The sequence below is a fragment of the Salmo salar genome, chromosome 13 (genome assembly GCF_965601325.2).
Source record: "Salmo salar chromosome 13, fSalSal1, whole genome shotgun sequence".
NCBI lineage: Eukaryota > Metazoa > Chordata > Actinopteri > Salmoniformes > Salmonidae > Salmo > Salmo salar.
Window position 1 is genome coordinate 101125061 of NC_138303.1, and position 14623 is coordinate 101139683.

General features: G+C 43.4%; 1 long non-coding RNA gene across 1 annotated transcript in view; it reads left to right on the forward strand.

The window, feature by feature from the left end:
* Positions 1 to 14623, forward strand: part of LOC106568374 (uncharacterized) — a 113821-nt gene that overhangs the window by 58331 nt on the left and 40867 nt on the right. Inside the window, exon 2 of the long non-coding RNA XR_001320274.3 lies at positions 7425 to 7494. This is a non-coding gene — a long non-coding RNA (uncharacterized LOC106568374). The remainder of the gene's footprint in view (positions 1 to 7424; positions 7495 to 14623) is intronic.

Here is a 14623-nt window from a genome sequence, read left to right on the forward strand (position 1 = left end):
GGATTATCTGTTTGGCCCACCACCCAGGACAATGGATCGGATCCCAGCAGGCGACCAAAAACAACAATGTCGTTGAAGAAGGGGCAGACGGAGCGGTCTTCTGGTCAGGCTCCGTAGACGGGCACATCGCGCACCGCTCCCGAGCATACTACTCGCCAATGTCCAGTCCCTTGACAACAAGGTAGACGAAATCAAAGCAAGGGTAGCATTCCAGAGAGACATCCGAGACTGTAACGTTCTTTGTTTCACGGAAACAAGGCTCACTCGAGACACGCTATCTGAGTTGGTACAGCCACCTGGTTTCTTCACGCATCGCGCCGACAGAAACAAGCATCTCTCTGGTAAGAAGAAGGGCGGGGGTGTATGCCTTATGATTAACGAGACGTGGTGTGATCATAATAACATACAGGAACTCAAGTCATTTTGTTCACCTGACTTAGAATTCCTCACAATCAAATGCTGACCACATTATCTACCAAGAGAATTCTCTTCAATTATAATCACAGTCGTGTATATCCCCCCCCAAGCAGACACATCGACGGCCCTGAAAGAACTTCATTGGACTCTATGTAAACTGGAAACCACATATCCTGAGGCTGCATTTATTGTAGCCGGGGATTTTAACAAGGCTAATCTGAAAACAAGGCTCCACAAATTCTATCAGCATATCGGTTGTGCTACCAGGGCAGGCAAAACCCTAGACCACTGTTATTCTAACTTCCACAACGCATATAAGGCCCTCCCCCGCCCTCCCTTCGGAAAAGCTGACCACGACTCCATTTTGTTGCTCCCAGCCTATAGACAGAAACTAAAACAGGAAGCTCCCGCCCTCAGGTCTGTTCAACGCTGGTCCGACCAATCGGATTCCACACTTCAAGATTGCTTCGATCACGTGGACTGGGATATGTTCCGCATTGCTGCGAACAACAACATTGACGAATATGCTGACTCGGTGTGTGAGTTCATTAACAAGTGCATTGGTGATGTTGTACTAACAGCGTCTATTAACCTGTTATGGCTAGGGGGCAGTATTTTCACGGACGGATAAAAAAACGTACCCGATTTAATCTGATTAGTACTCCTGCCCAGAAACTAGAATATGCATATAATTATTAGCTTTGGATAGAAAACACTCCAAAGTTTCTAAAACTGTTTGAATGGTGTCTGTGAGTATAACAGAACTCATTTGGCAGGCCAAAACCTGATAAGATTCTGTACAGGAAGTACCCTGTCTGACCATTTCTTGGCCTTGTTGATTATCTCTATCAATTACAGGGGATCTCTGCTCTTACGTGACACTTTCTACGGCTCACATGGACTCTCAGAAGGCGGCAAAATGCTTAATCGTGGCTTTGCAGGCTCTGGCTGAAACAAAGTAGCGCGTTTGGGTAGTGGCTGGTTACAGTACTGTGAGACTCAGGCTCGTGCCCGCGTCGACCGAAAGCTTTCTTTTCCTTTGTCTGTTTAGCTAAACGGAGATTCCCGGTCGGAATATTATCGCTTTTTTACGAGAAAAATGGCATAAAAATGGATTTTAAACAGCGGTTGACATGCTTCGAAGTACGGTAATGGAATATTTAGAAAACTTTTGTCACGAATTGCGCCATGCTCGCGACCCTGATTTACCATTTCGGATAGTGTCTTGGAACGCACAAACAAAACGCCGCAATTTGGATATAACGATGGATTATTTTGGACCAAACCAACATTTGTTATTGAAGTAGCAGTCCTGGGAGTGCATTCTGACGAAGACAACAAAGGTAATGAAACTTATGTAATAGTAAATCTGACTTTGGTGAGGGCTAAACTTGTTGGGTGTCTAAATAGCTAGCCCTGTGATGCCGGGCTATCTACTGAGAATATTGCAAAATGTGCTTTCACCGAAAAGCTATTTTAAAATCGGACATATCGAGTGCATAGAGGAGTTCTGTATCTATAATTCTTAAAATAATTGTTATGTTTTTTGTGAACGTTTATCGTGAGTAATTTAGTAAATTCACCGGATGTTTGCAGGGGGTATGCTAGTTCTGAACGTCACATGCTAATGTAAAAAAGCTGGTTTTTGATATAAATATGAACTTGATTGAACAAAACATGCATGCATTGTATAACAAAATGTCCTAGGGTTGTCATCTGATGAAGATCATCAAAGGTTAGTGCTGCATTTAGCTGTGGTTTTGTTTTTTGTGACATTATATGCTAGCTTGAAAAATGGGTGTCTGATTATTTCTGGCTGGGTACTCTGCTGACATAATCTAATGTTTTGCTTTCGCTGTAAAGCCTTTTTGAAATCGGACAGTGTGGTTAGATTAACGAGAGTCTTGTCTTTAAAATGCTGTAAAATAGTCATATGTTTGAAAAATTAAAGTTTTCGGATTTTAGAGGAATTTGTAATTCGCGCCACGCCCATCATTGGATATTGGAGCAGGTGTTCCGCTAGCGGAACGTCTAGATGTAAGAGTTAAAGCATTCTCCAACCAGAAACCGTCGATTGATGGCAGCATTCGCGCAAAACTGAACACGCGAACCAATGCTTTTAATTAGGGCAAGGTGACCGGAAACATGACCGAATACAAACAGTGTAGCTATTCCCTCCGCAAGGCAATCAAACAAGCTAAGCGTCAGTACAGAGACAAAGTGGAGTCGCAATTCAACGGCTCAGACACGAGAGTTATGTGGCAGGGTCTACAGTCAATCACGGACTACAAAAGAAAAACCAGCCCCGTCGCGGATCACGATGCCTTGCTCCTAGACAGACTAAACAACTTTTTTGCTCGCTTTGAGGACAATACAGTGCCACTAACTCGGCCCGCTACCAAAACCTGCGGGCTCTCCTTTACTGCAGCCAACGTGAGTAAAACATTTAAACGTGTTAACCCTCGCAAGGCTGCAAGCCCAGACGGCATCCCCGGCCGCGTCCTTAGAGCATGCACAGACCAGCTGGCTGGTGTGTTTACAGACATATTCAATCAATCCTTATCCCAGTCTGTTGTCCCCACATGCTTCAAGAGGGCCACCATTGTTCCTGTTCCCATGAAAGCTAAGGTAACTGAGCTAAATGACTACCGCCCTGTAGCACTCACTTCCGTCATCATGAAGGGCTTTGAGAGACTAGTCAAGGACCATATCACCTCCACCCTACCTGACACCCTAGACCCACTCCAATTTGCTTACCGACCCAATAGGTCCACAGACGACGCAATCGCCATCACACTGCACACTGCCCTAACCCATCTGGACAAGAGGAATACCTATGTAAGAATGCTGTTCATTGATTACAGCTAAGCATTTAACACCATAGTACCCTCTAAACTCGTCATTCAGCCCTTGACCCTGGGTCTCGACCCCGCCCTGTGCAACTGGGTCCTGGACTTCCTGACGGGCCGCCCCCAGGTGGTGAGGGTAGGTAACACCCCGCTGATCCTCAACACTGGGTCCCCACAAGGGTGCATTCTCAGCCCTCTCGTGTACTCCCTGTTCACCCACGACTGCGTGGCCATGCACGCATCCAACTCAATCATCAAGTTTGCAGACGACACTACAGTGGTAGGCTTGATTACCAACAACAACGAGACAGCCTACAGGGAGGAGATGAGGGCCCTCGGAGTGTGGTGTCAGGAAAATAACCTCGCACTCAATGTCAACAAAACAAAAGAGATGATCGTGGACTTCAGGAAACAGCAGAGGGAGCAGCCCCCTATCTACATTGACGGGACAGTAGTGGAGAGGGTGGAGAGTTTTAAGTTCCTCGGCGTACACATCACGGACAAACTGAAATGGTCCACCCACACGGACAGCGTGGTGAAGAAGGCGCAGCAGCGCCTCTTCAACCTCAGGAGTGAGGCTGAAGAAATTCGGCTTGTCACCAAAAACACTCAAACTTTTACAGATGCACAATCGAGAGCATCCTGTCGGGCTGTATCACCGCCTGGTACGGCAGCTGCCCCGCCCATAACCGGAAGGCTCTCCAGAGGGTAGTGAGGTCTGCACAACGCATCACCGGGTGCAAACTACCTGCCCTCCAGGACACCTACACCACCCGATGTCACAGGAAGGCCAAAAAGTTCATCAAGGACAGCAACCACTCGAGCCACTGCCTGTTCACCCCGCTAACATCCAGAAGGCAAGGTCAGTACAGGTGCATCAAAGCTGGAACCGAGAGACTGAAAAACAGCTTCTATCTCAAGGCCATCAAACTGTTAAACAGCCATCACTAACATTGAGTGGCTGCTGCCAACATACTGACTCAACTCAAGCCACTTTAATAATGGGAAAATTGATGTACCGTAAATTCCGGACTATAAGCCGCAACTTTTTTCCCAGGCTTTGAACCTCGCGGCTTAAACAATGACGCGGCTAATATATGGATTTTTCCCGCTTTCAATTATTTTTTCTCCAAAAAAACACATTCTGTGACGTGCTCAGTTTTTTGGCGGCATGAAGCTTTCATTAGACCAATGAAATTGCCGAACGGGTTACGGTCAAACAACTTTTTTGTTTACTGTTTAGATGAAATCGAGCGCTCTCAAACTTCCCATCATTCTGATTACGGTAATCATTTTGTCACCCTCATCATGGCAAAGACACGGAGAAATGCATATGATGCAGCTTTCAAGTTGAAGGCGATTGATCTGGCTGTTGGAAAAGGAAATAGAGCTGCTGCACGGGAGCTTGGTCTTAATGAGTCGATGATAAGACGTTGGAAACAGCAGCGTGAGAAATTGACTCAGTGCAAAAAGACAACTAAAGCTTACTGCTAATTTTTTATTTTTTGTTACAAGCTGTGTTTCGTTAAAGCCTGTGTAAAGTTCATTTGTTTCAATGTACCGGTAGGCACCTGCGGCTTATAGACATGTGCGGCTTATTTATGTTCAAAATAAAAAAAAAAATTTAATTCATTGGGTGCGGCTTATATTCAGGTGCGCTTAATAGTCCGGAAATTACAGTAATCAATGTATCACTTGCCACTTTATATTAGATAATGTTTGCATAGCCTACATTATTCATCTCATATGTATATACTGTACGCTATACCATCTACTGCATCTTGCCATCTTCATATATTAGATGTTTCACTAGCCACTTTAAACAATGCCACTTCATATAATGTTTTCATAACCTACATTACTCATCTCATATGTATGTACTGTACTCTATGCCATACTGATGTAATGTATCACTAGCCACCTTAGACAATGCTGCTTTATATGTTTTCATACCCTACAATACTCATCTCATATGTATGCCCAAAAAGAAGTGCCCCCAGTGTATCAGACAGTAGTTTATTTGGCGTTGTTCTTAGCAGCATTGGATTTACTTGGCTATTTGTGTATATCATCATGTGTTCTTGAGTGAGTCATTGTTGCTTTTTGACTGCTTTGCTTTTGTTTGTAATGCAAGGGTAAAGTTGAATGAATAGAATAATGTATTGTTGTCCCTGGCCGCACCAGATGAGTGAATCACAGGACCCATCAATAATTCCCACTCCACACCTTCTGTTAATGTTGGAAAGCAATTCATTAGAACTAACTCAATATTACCTACTGTAATGTTTTGTACACTCAGTGTATATATCCATGTGCTTGGCTTGGCTAATGGGAAATTGTAATTATAAAATGCAAAGAGAGAGGGAGCGAGAAAGAAAAAGAAGATTCCTTTTAGCCAGTGTCTTTTATTCTATCCTTACCGACTTGACAGACAGACGGCTGGGCTGGAAGGTGTACTTGTTAAGAAGGACATAGATGGCCAGTCAGTCCACACAGTAGCCAGCCGTACAGATAAGGGGGAATTGGAGGGGATTCATAAAGCCTGGGAAATAAGAAATGATATCAGCTTGAATGTTCTGTCGCGTGATAAGAGGTTCATCATTCGGGCATTTTAAGGCTTTTTTGTCAACGGTGATGGACAGGTGTGTCTCTTTACCTGAGGGGACTTTGTTTCTTCAGGGACAGTCCATCCCCAGCTCCTAATCGCCAGGCCAGAGGGAATGAAATGGCTTTTTATGTTATGGGAGAGCAGGAGCAGGCTTTTCTATAGCTATATCGTTCCTGGCGTGGACGTCTGTGAGGGGTAATGTTTTGTAAGATTACAGATTTGGTCTGTCTGATTGCATTGCACCGTAAACATGAGAAATGAAGAGTGGGAGAAAAAATTATAATTCAAAGACAAAGAGGATAGACAAGGTATTGACTGACATGCAGACACGCACTTCCTCACAGACACTCACACAAACACACACACGGTTACGGCATTAAAGGTCTCACAGCACATCTGCACATTAAAAACAAAGACCAGATAAATGATGGGGATAGAAAGCTGAATCCTTGGCGAGGAGATGGTAGCTGGATCAGAGAGCCTGTCAGTGAGCGAGCTACAGTACATGGACCATCTGCCTCCTGAAATCCTAGAAGCCTCAGGAGAACAAAGGAACTAGAAAATAAAGAAGCTCATCATTTCACCTTGAATGCATTTTATCAGGCTTCTTATCACGGGTCCTTCTCTCCCTCGCTCTCACCTTCTCTCTCGCTCTCTTTCTCTCTCTATTGCTTTCTCTCTCCATTCCTCTCTCCCTGTCTATCTCTCTCCCCCTTTCTTTCCCTCTCCCTCTCTGTGAGCAGCGCTGGCTGTTTGTCACTGAGGGGACAATGTGGGCTGTCACAGCATGAGTGGTGCCCACTGGAGCCTGACTGTCTGATTGTCAAAGCCTGTGGAAAAACAAAGCCTTTACACTGGAAAAACACTGGCCTGTCAGACATGCACTGTATGGAGCATCTAGACAGCATTACACAAGGACACTGGCGTAGTGGAAACCCCCACAGCCCCTGCAAGGTATCTGGGGGCCCATGCACATGTAATCTCAAACCTATGTCTAAATGTTATATCTTTTTTTAATAAATCATTTTTACAATAACCCACCTTTTTCATTTCCACATATAGCAAGTGAAGTGTTTGTGTTGTCCAATCTACATGGTAGTAGGTGACTCAGACAGACGATGTACAGTATATAGTTGTCAAGCATCTAGTTAGCCCATTTCGTTCATCCCGCCTCGGCCTTCAAATTGGCTATGAAATTCCCAAAAGTTACGTGAATCAGGTCGGACTCGGATGGAATGAATGCATTGTTCAAGATGGATAAACAAAAGGCAAGGCCAAGTGGTGCAAAAAAACACATCAAGAAAAGCTGTATCTGATCAAGCTCGTGCCAAATTACCGAAGGTAACCACATGAGCAAAGCTACCACTTGGCAGGTGGAAGCTAGTAAGCATTATGCAGCAGCTAGCACTAGCAGCCTCCCAGTCCCGACAGAGACATCACTGCCAGCCATGACAGTTGCCTTGCTCCTCCTCTTCTTCCACCCCTCGAGAATAGTGACAGTTCCTCTAGTGAGTGTGCTGACCCTCCTTCTTTTCCTCCTCCTCTCCCAGAAAACCAAGCTGATGACTGCCAGAGACCCAGCGGCACTCATGAGGATGACCCCGCCTTCGGTGAACACTGGTAAGCTTACGAGTGACAAGACGGATAGCCCCAACAGCATGAAGTCCGAGTTCAAACGTTTAATATAAATACCAGCTAAATACTGTATATACTGTAGCTATAGATAGGCTAGTAGACTAGTTTGTATTGTCTGCATAATGAAACAATCCCTAGTAAGCTATTGTTTTGACGGTGGACTGATTGCATTATTTGACTTTATAGACTGGTTTTACACAGCACAAATGTTCTATCCAAGCTGCAAAAGAGCACAAGAACGGCCAAGGTAGGCTATAGGCCTACAGGACAGTTGCAAATATACAGTACCAGTCAAACATTTGGACACACCTACTCATTCAAGGGTTTTTCTTTATTTGTACTATTTTCTACATTGTAAAAAAATTGTGAAGACATCAAAACTATGAAATAACACATATGGAATCATGTAGTAACAAAAAAAGTGTTAGACAAATCAAAGTACATTTTACATTTTATAGTCTTCAAAGTAACTACCCTTTGCCTTTATGACAGCTTTGCACACTCTTGGCATTGTCTCAACCAGCTTCATGAGGAATGCTTTTCCAACAGTCTTGAAGGAGTTCCCACATATGCTGAGCACTTGTTGGCTGCTTTTCCTTCACTCTTGCGGTCCAACTCATCCCAAACCATTTCAATTGGGTTGAGGTCGGGTGATTGTGGAGGCCAGGTCATTTGATGCAGCACTCCATCACTCTCCTTGGTCAAATAGCCCTAACACAGCCTGGAGGTGTGTTTTGGGTCATTGTCCTGTTGAAAAACAAATGATAGTCCCACTAAGCGCAAACCAGATGGGATGACGTATCGCTGCAGAATGCTGTGGTAGCCATGCTGGTTAAGTGTGCCTTGTATTCTATATAAATCATAGATAGTGTCACCAGCAAAGCACCCCCACACCAACACACCTCCTCCTCCATGCTTCACGGTGGGAACCACACATGCAGAGATAATTCGTTCACCTACATGTACTCTGTGTCTCACCAAGACATGGCGGTTGGAACCAAAAATCGCAAATTTGGACTCATCAGACCAAAGGACAGATTTCCACCGGTCTAATGGCCATTGCTTGTTTTTCTCTTCTCTCTTCTTCTTATTGGTGTCCTTTAGTAGTCATTTCTTGAAGGCCTGATTCACGCAGTCTCCTCTGAACAGTTGATGTTGAGATGTGTCTATTACTTGAGCTCTGTGAAGCATTCATTTGGGCTGCAATCTGAGGTGCAGTTAACTCTAATGAACTTATCCTCTGCAGCAGAGGTAACTGGTTCTTCCTTTGACTGACCTTCATGTCTTAAAGTGATGGACTGTAATTTCTTTTTGCTTATTTGATCTGTTCTTGCCATAATATGGACTTGGTCTTTTACCAAATCGGGCTATCTTCTGTATACCACCCATACCTTGTCACAACACACACACACACACACACACACACACACACACACACACACACACACACACACACACACACACACACACACACACACACACACACACACATATATAAAGGTTACTGATTAGTATGCTTTTGCAAAGACATTTTATTTTACAGTCTGAAATGTTTGAATTTCCCACTTTAATTACTGAACAAGTAAATACATTATTGCTGTCAGCCAACATTTTAAATAGCAGCATTGCGACAGCGTAGGCGTATGGCTTCATGAAACATAAATGTTAGGCTTAACATGAGAAAAAGACTATAAAAGCAAAGCTATAGGCTACTACAAGCACTAGCACCACATAATCTGATATGCAGCCTCGTAGACGTGGCCAATTCAGAACCATGGACAGCAATTCGGTTGTCTAAACTTGGCTGATGCATTAGATTCTTTAGGGAGGGGAGGGAGGTGGCCCGAACACAGGAGTGTAGAAAGGATAGTAGTATGGTAATTTATGGACACTAAAGGAGTCAGAGGGGAGTGCTGATGATTTGACCAATCAATGTGCCTTATGGAACATGAGTTGAGACAGACTGGAGAAAGCTTGACCCATCATATTCATGCCAGAGGATAGCAGTGTAGAGAGAATACTAATATATTAGATAGGTCAAATTCAAAAAATAATATCAGTGAGGAGCCAGATCGAGGAAATTCAACTAGTCAAGGCACTAAATGAAACAGCAGAAAAGAGAAAAAAGTATCATCAATATAAGTGTGGTTCAACATAGTGAGTCACGAAGGCTTACAGCCCAAAACAAAAACTTTCTGTATATTCATGTGACATTTTTTAAACACACATTTGTGTGTGTGTGTGTTTTTGTGTGTGTGTGTGTGTGTGGGTGGGTGCGTGTGTGTGTGTGTGGACGTTGTTAACTTGGGACATTCTTTTAGTCCCCACAATGTCAAATGCTATTTCTAGGGAGTTTAGGGTTGAGGTTAGAATTAGTGTTAGGGTTAGAATTACGTTAAGGGTTAGGGTGAGGAACTAGGGTTAGGAGCTAGTGTTAGGTTTAGGGTTAGGGTGGAGGTTAGGTTTTTTGGGTTAAGGTTAGGGTTAGGGTAAGAGTATGGGTTAGGTTAGCTGTACAAGACTCGTGTGTGTGCGTGTGTGTGGTAAAAGCAGACGTAAGGCTAATGAGCAGACAAATAGCTTAAGGGTATTGTCTGGAGCACAAATCCAGGGCAACCAAAACTACTCTTTTACTACGATTTATGGATTAACACACGCTTAAGATAAACAAGTCGATACGTCACCAGCTACCTCTTTCTGCTGCGAAAATACATCTTGGAATTAATTAGGCATTCCACTCCTAATAAACCCACAAGAATAATCTCTTACTCTAAGACAAATGGGACGCTTTTACCTTGTAATTGTGCCACACATCAGATGAAACGGAAAGCCAAAACCAGAGAGAAAATGATGGAACACCGCAAACGAGGAAATAGACAAAAGTAGGAGGCAAACAGACATTGACAGGAGGCATGTAAACATAAACAGAACAGAACGGGATGAGCCTCAGGGCTAGCACAGAAAAGAGAGACAGAAACAAAGATCCAGCCATTCTTCCTCTACTCCTAAAGAATGCCAGAAGCGGTTCTGGGATGCATCCCCGATGGCAGCCTATTCCCTATGGGTCCTGGTCAAAAGTAGTACACTGTATAGAGAAGAGTGTACCATTTGGGATGCATCCAAGATGTCTCCAGATTAATGTTTTCTATGGGGTCTCAGTTTGAGTTTAGTTATAGCTGCATCTTTTCTCAAAGTTCATTATGAAGATTACCCTGTGTTAGAGTAGTCTCCCTCTTAGAATTTAATTCCTTCCCCGTCACACTTAATCTTGAGCGAATCGATCAGACGTTTTCTAAAGAGCGATGGTATCAGTGCAATCAAGCTATCGCTAAATCTTTGGTTGCTCACTCAGTCATATGCCATGCTGCAGTGTCATATCCACTCTAAAGCTCTTTTCCCTTCACCAACCACATGATATTGGATTAGGATTTTAGGATTCAAAGTTTCATTGAGGATTCAGGAGTATTCACCAGCCTGGTAATCAACGAGTGTCAATACTGTCCCATAGTACAGTGCAAATGAAGACACTATGCAGGGGCGGAATGGGACCAGAAATCAACCCTGATAATTCTAACACACCGGCCAATTTTTTAGCTTGAGGCCTCCACTCTTAGCCAGATAATAATAATTTTGTGCAAAAAAAAACAAATTATACAGGCCCACTAGGCAAAAAAACATCTGAACAAAAATATACATGCAACATGGAAAGTGTTGGTCCCATGTTTCATGAGCTGAAATAAAATAGCCCAGAAATGTTCAATACGCATAAAAAGCGTATTTTTCAAAAATGTCTCTGTGAGTGAACATTTGTCCTTTGTCAAGATAAACCATCCACTTGACAGGTGTGGCATATCAAGAAGCTAATTAAACAGTATGATCATTACGCAGGTGCACCTGATTCTGGGGACAATAAAAGGCCACTCTAAAATGTGCATTTTTCTCACACAACACAATGCCACAGATGTCTCAAGTTTTGAGGGAGCGTGCAATTGGCATGATGACTGCAGGAATGTCCACCAGAGCTGTTGCCAGAGAATTGAATGTTAATTTCCCTACCATAAGCCGCCTCCAATGTCATTTTAGAGAATTTGGCAGTACGTCCAACCGGTCTCACAACCTCAGATCACATGTAACCACGCCAGACCAGGACCTCCACATCTGGCTTCTTCACCAGCGGGATCATCTGAGACCAGCCACCCGGACAGCTGATGAAACTGTGGAGTATTTATGTCTGTAATAAAGTCCTTTTGTGGGGAAAAGCTCATTCTGATTGGTTGGGCCTGGCTCCCAAGTGATTGGGCCTATTCCCTCCCAGGCCAACCCATGGCTGCGCCCCTGCCCAGTCATGTGAAATCAATAGATTAAGGTGTAATGAATTTATTTCAATTGACAGATATCCTTATATGAACTGTAACAGTAAAATCGTTGGACTTGTTACATGTCGTGTTTATATTTTTGTTCAGTTACAATATTTACAGTTTTTTTAACCACTAAGCAGATTCAAATTAGGTTGCACACTCCCATCAGTGGCAGGCTGGAATGGGGGCATTTGTATTCATTATTGCGCATTAGCATCTATTTCAATATATTATTATTGAGTGCAGCGTTGCACAGAGGTGAAAGGGGACTGTAGTGGAACAACAGGAATGAACATGTTCCACACACAGCTTTTGGGCCTTAGTGGGTGACAGCAGGGTAAACCAATGCAGTTCAGTGGAAAACACTGACAGGGACAGAACTTTCAGGGCAATATCTGGTTATAACACTTCACAAATAACTAACAACAGGAACATACTTTACCACAGCCTCTGGGCCTTAATGGGTGACAGGGGGAACAAACACAGTTCAGTGAAAAACTCTGACAGGAATAGGATGCTGTGATTCGTTTCCTGACTCATTTCAGGAAACTAGGCATATGTCACGCGTCACTACTTCACAGGAGAGCCATTTAAACATTTTTTTTTTAATCAAAATGAATTTTTTGGGCAGAAATTTTATTTATTTATTTCACCTTTATTTAACCAGGTAGGCAAGTTGAGAACAAGTTCTCATTTACAATTGCGACCTGGCCAAGATAAAGCAAAGCAGTTCGACAACATACAAAAACACAGAGTTACACATGGAGTAAAACAACATACAATCAATGATGCAGTAGAATAAAAAAATAAAAAATAATAATAAAAAAATAAGACTATACAATGTGAGCAAATGATGTGAGATAAGGGAGGTAAAGGCAAAAAAATGCCATGGTGGCAAAGTAAATAAAGTATAGCAAGAAAAACACTGGAATGGTAGATTTGTAGTTTGAAGAAAGTTCAAAGATAAAATATAAATAATATGGTGCAAAGGAGCAAAATAAATAAAATAAATAAATACAGTAGGGGAAGAAGGTAGTAGTTTGGGCTAAATTATAGATGGGCTATGTACAGGTGCAGTGATCTGTGAGCTGCTCTGACAGCTGGTGCTTAAAGCTAGTGAGGGAGATAAGTGTTTCCAGTTTCAGAGATTTTTGTAGTTCGTTCCAGTCATTGGCAGCAGAGAAGTGGAAGGAGAGACGACCAAAGGAGGAGTTGGCTTTAGGGGTGACCAGAGAGATATACCTGCTGGAGCGCGTGCTACAGGTGGGTGCTGCTATGGTGACCAGTGAGCGGAGATAAGGGGGGACTTTACCTAGCAGAGTCTTGTAGATGACCTGGAGCCAATGTGTTTGGCGACGATTATGAAGCGAAGGCCAGCCGACGAGAGCGTACAGGTCGCAGTGGTGGGTAGTATATGGGGCTTTGGTGACAAAACGGATGGCATTGTGATAGACTGCATCCAGCTTGTTGAGTAGGGTATTGGAAGCTATTTTGTAAATGACATCGCCGAAGTCGAGGATTGGTAGGATGGTCAGTTTTACGAGGGTATGTTTGGCAGCATGAGTGAAGGATGCTTTGTTGCGAAATAGGAAGCCAATTCGAGATTTCACTTTGGATTGGAGATGATTGATGTGAGTCTGGAAGGAGAGTTTACAGTCTAACCAGACACCTAGGTATTTGTAGTTGTCCACAAATTCTAAGTTAGAACCGTCCAGAGAAGTGATGCTGGACAGGCGGGCAGGTGCAGGCAGCGATCGGTTGAAGAGCATGCATTTAGTTTTATTTGTGTTTAGGAGCAGTTGGAGACCACGGAAGGAGAGTTGAATGGCATTGAAGCTCGTCTGGAGGGTTGTTAACACAGTGTCCAAAGAAGGGCCAGAAGTGTACAGAATGGTGTCGTCTGCGTAGAGGTGGATCAGAGATTCACCAGCAGCAAGAGCGACATCATTTATGTATACAGAGAAAAGAGTTGGCCCAAGAATTGAACCCTGTGGTACCCCCATAGAGACTGCCAGAGGTCCAGACAGTAGGCCCTCCGATTTGACACACTGAACTCTGTCAGAGAAGTAGTTGGTGAACCAGGCGACGCAATCGTTTGAGAAACCAAGGCTACTGAGTCTGCCGATGAGGATGTGGTGATTAACCTGTTGGGTCTAGGGGGCAGCATTTGCACGTCTGGATAAAAAAAATGTACCCGATTTAATCTGGTTACTAATCCTACCCAGTTACTAGAATATGCATATACTTATTATATATGGATAGAAAACACTCTAAAGTTTCCAAAACTGTTTGAATGGTGTCTGTGAGTATAACAGAACTCATTTGGCAGGCAAAACCCTGAGACATTTTCTGACAGGAAGTGGATACCTGATGTGTTGTATTGACTTTAAACCTCTCCCATTGAAAAACACAGGGGTTTAGGAATATTTTGGCACTTCCTATTGCTTCCACTAGATGTCACCAGCCTTTACAAAGTGTTTTGAGTCTTCTGGAGGGAGATCTGACCGAACAAGAGCCATGGAACGGTGATGTCCCATTAGACACCTGGCGCGCTACTTCATGTTGGGTACCCTCGTTCCAATACGTTATAAAAGGCTATGCATTCGTCCACCTTGAATATTATTCATGTTCTGGTTAAAAAAGGCCCTAATGATTTATGCTATACAACGTTTGACATGTTTGAACGAACGGAAATATATTTTTTCCCCTCGTTCATGACGAGAAGTCCGGCTGGCTTACATCATGTGCTAACGAGA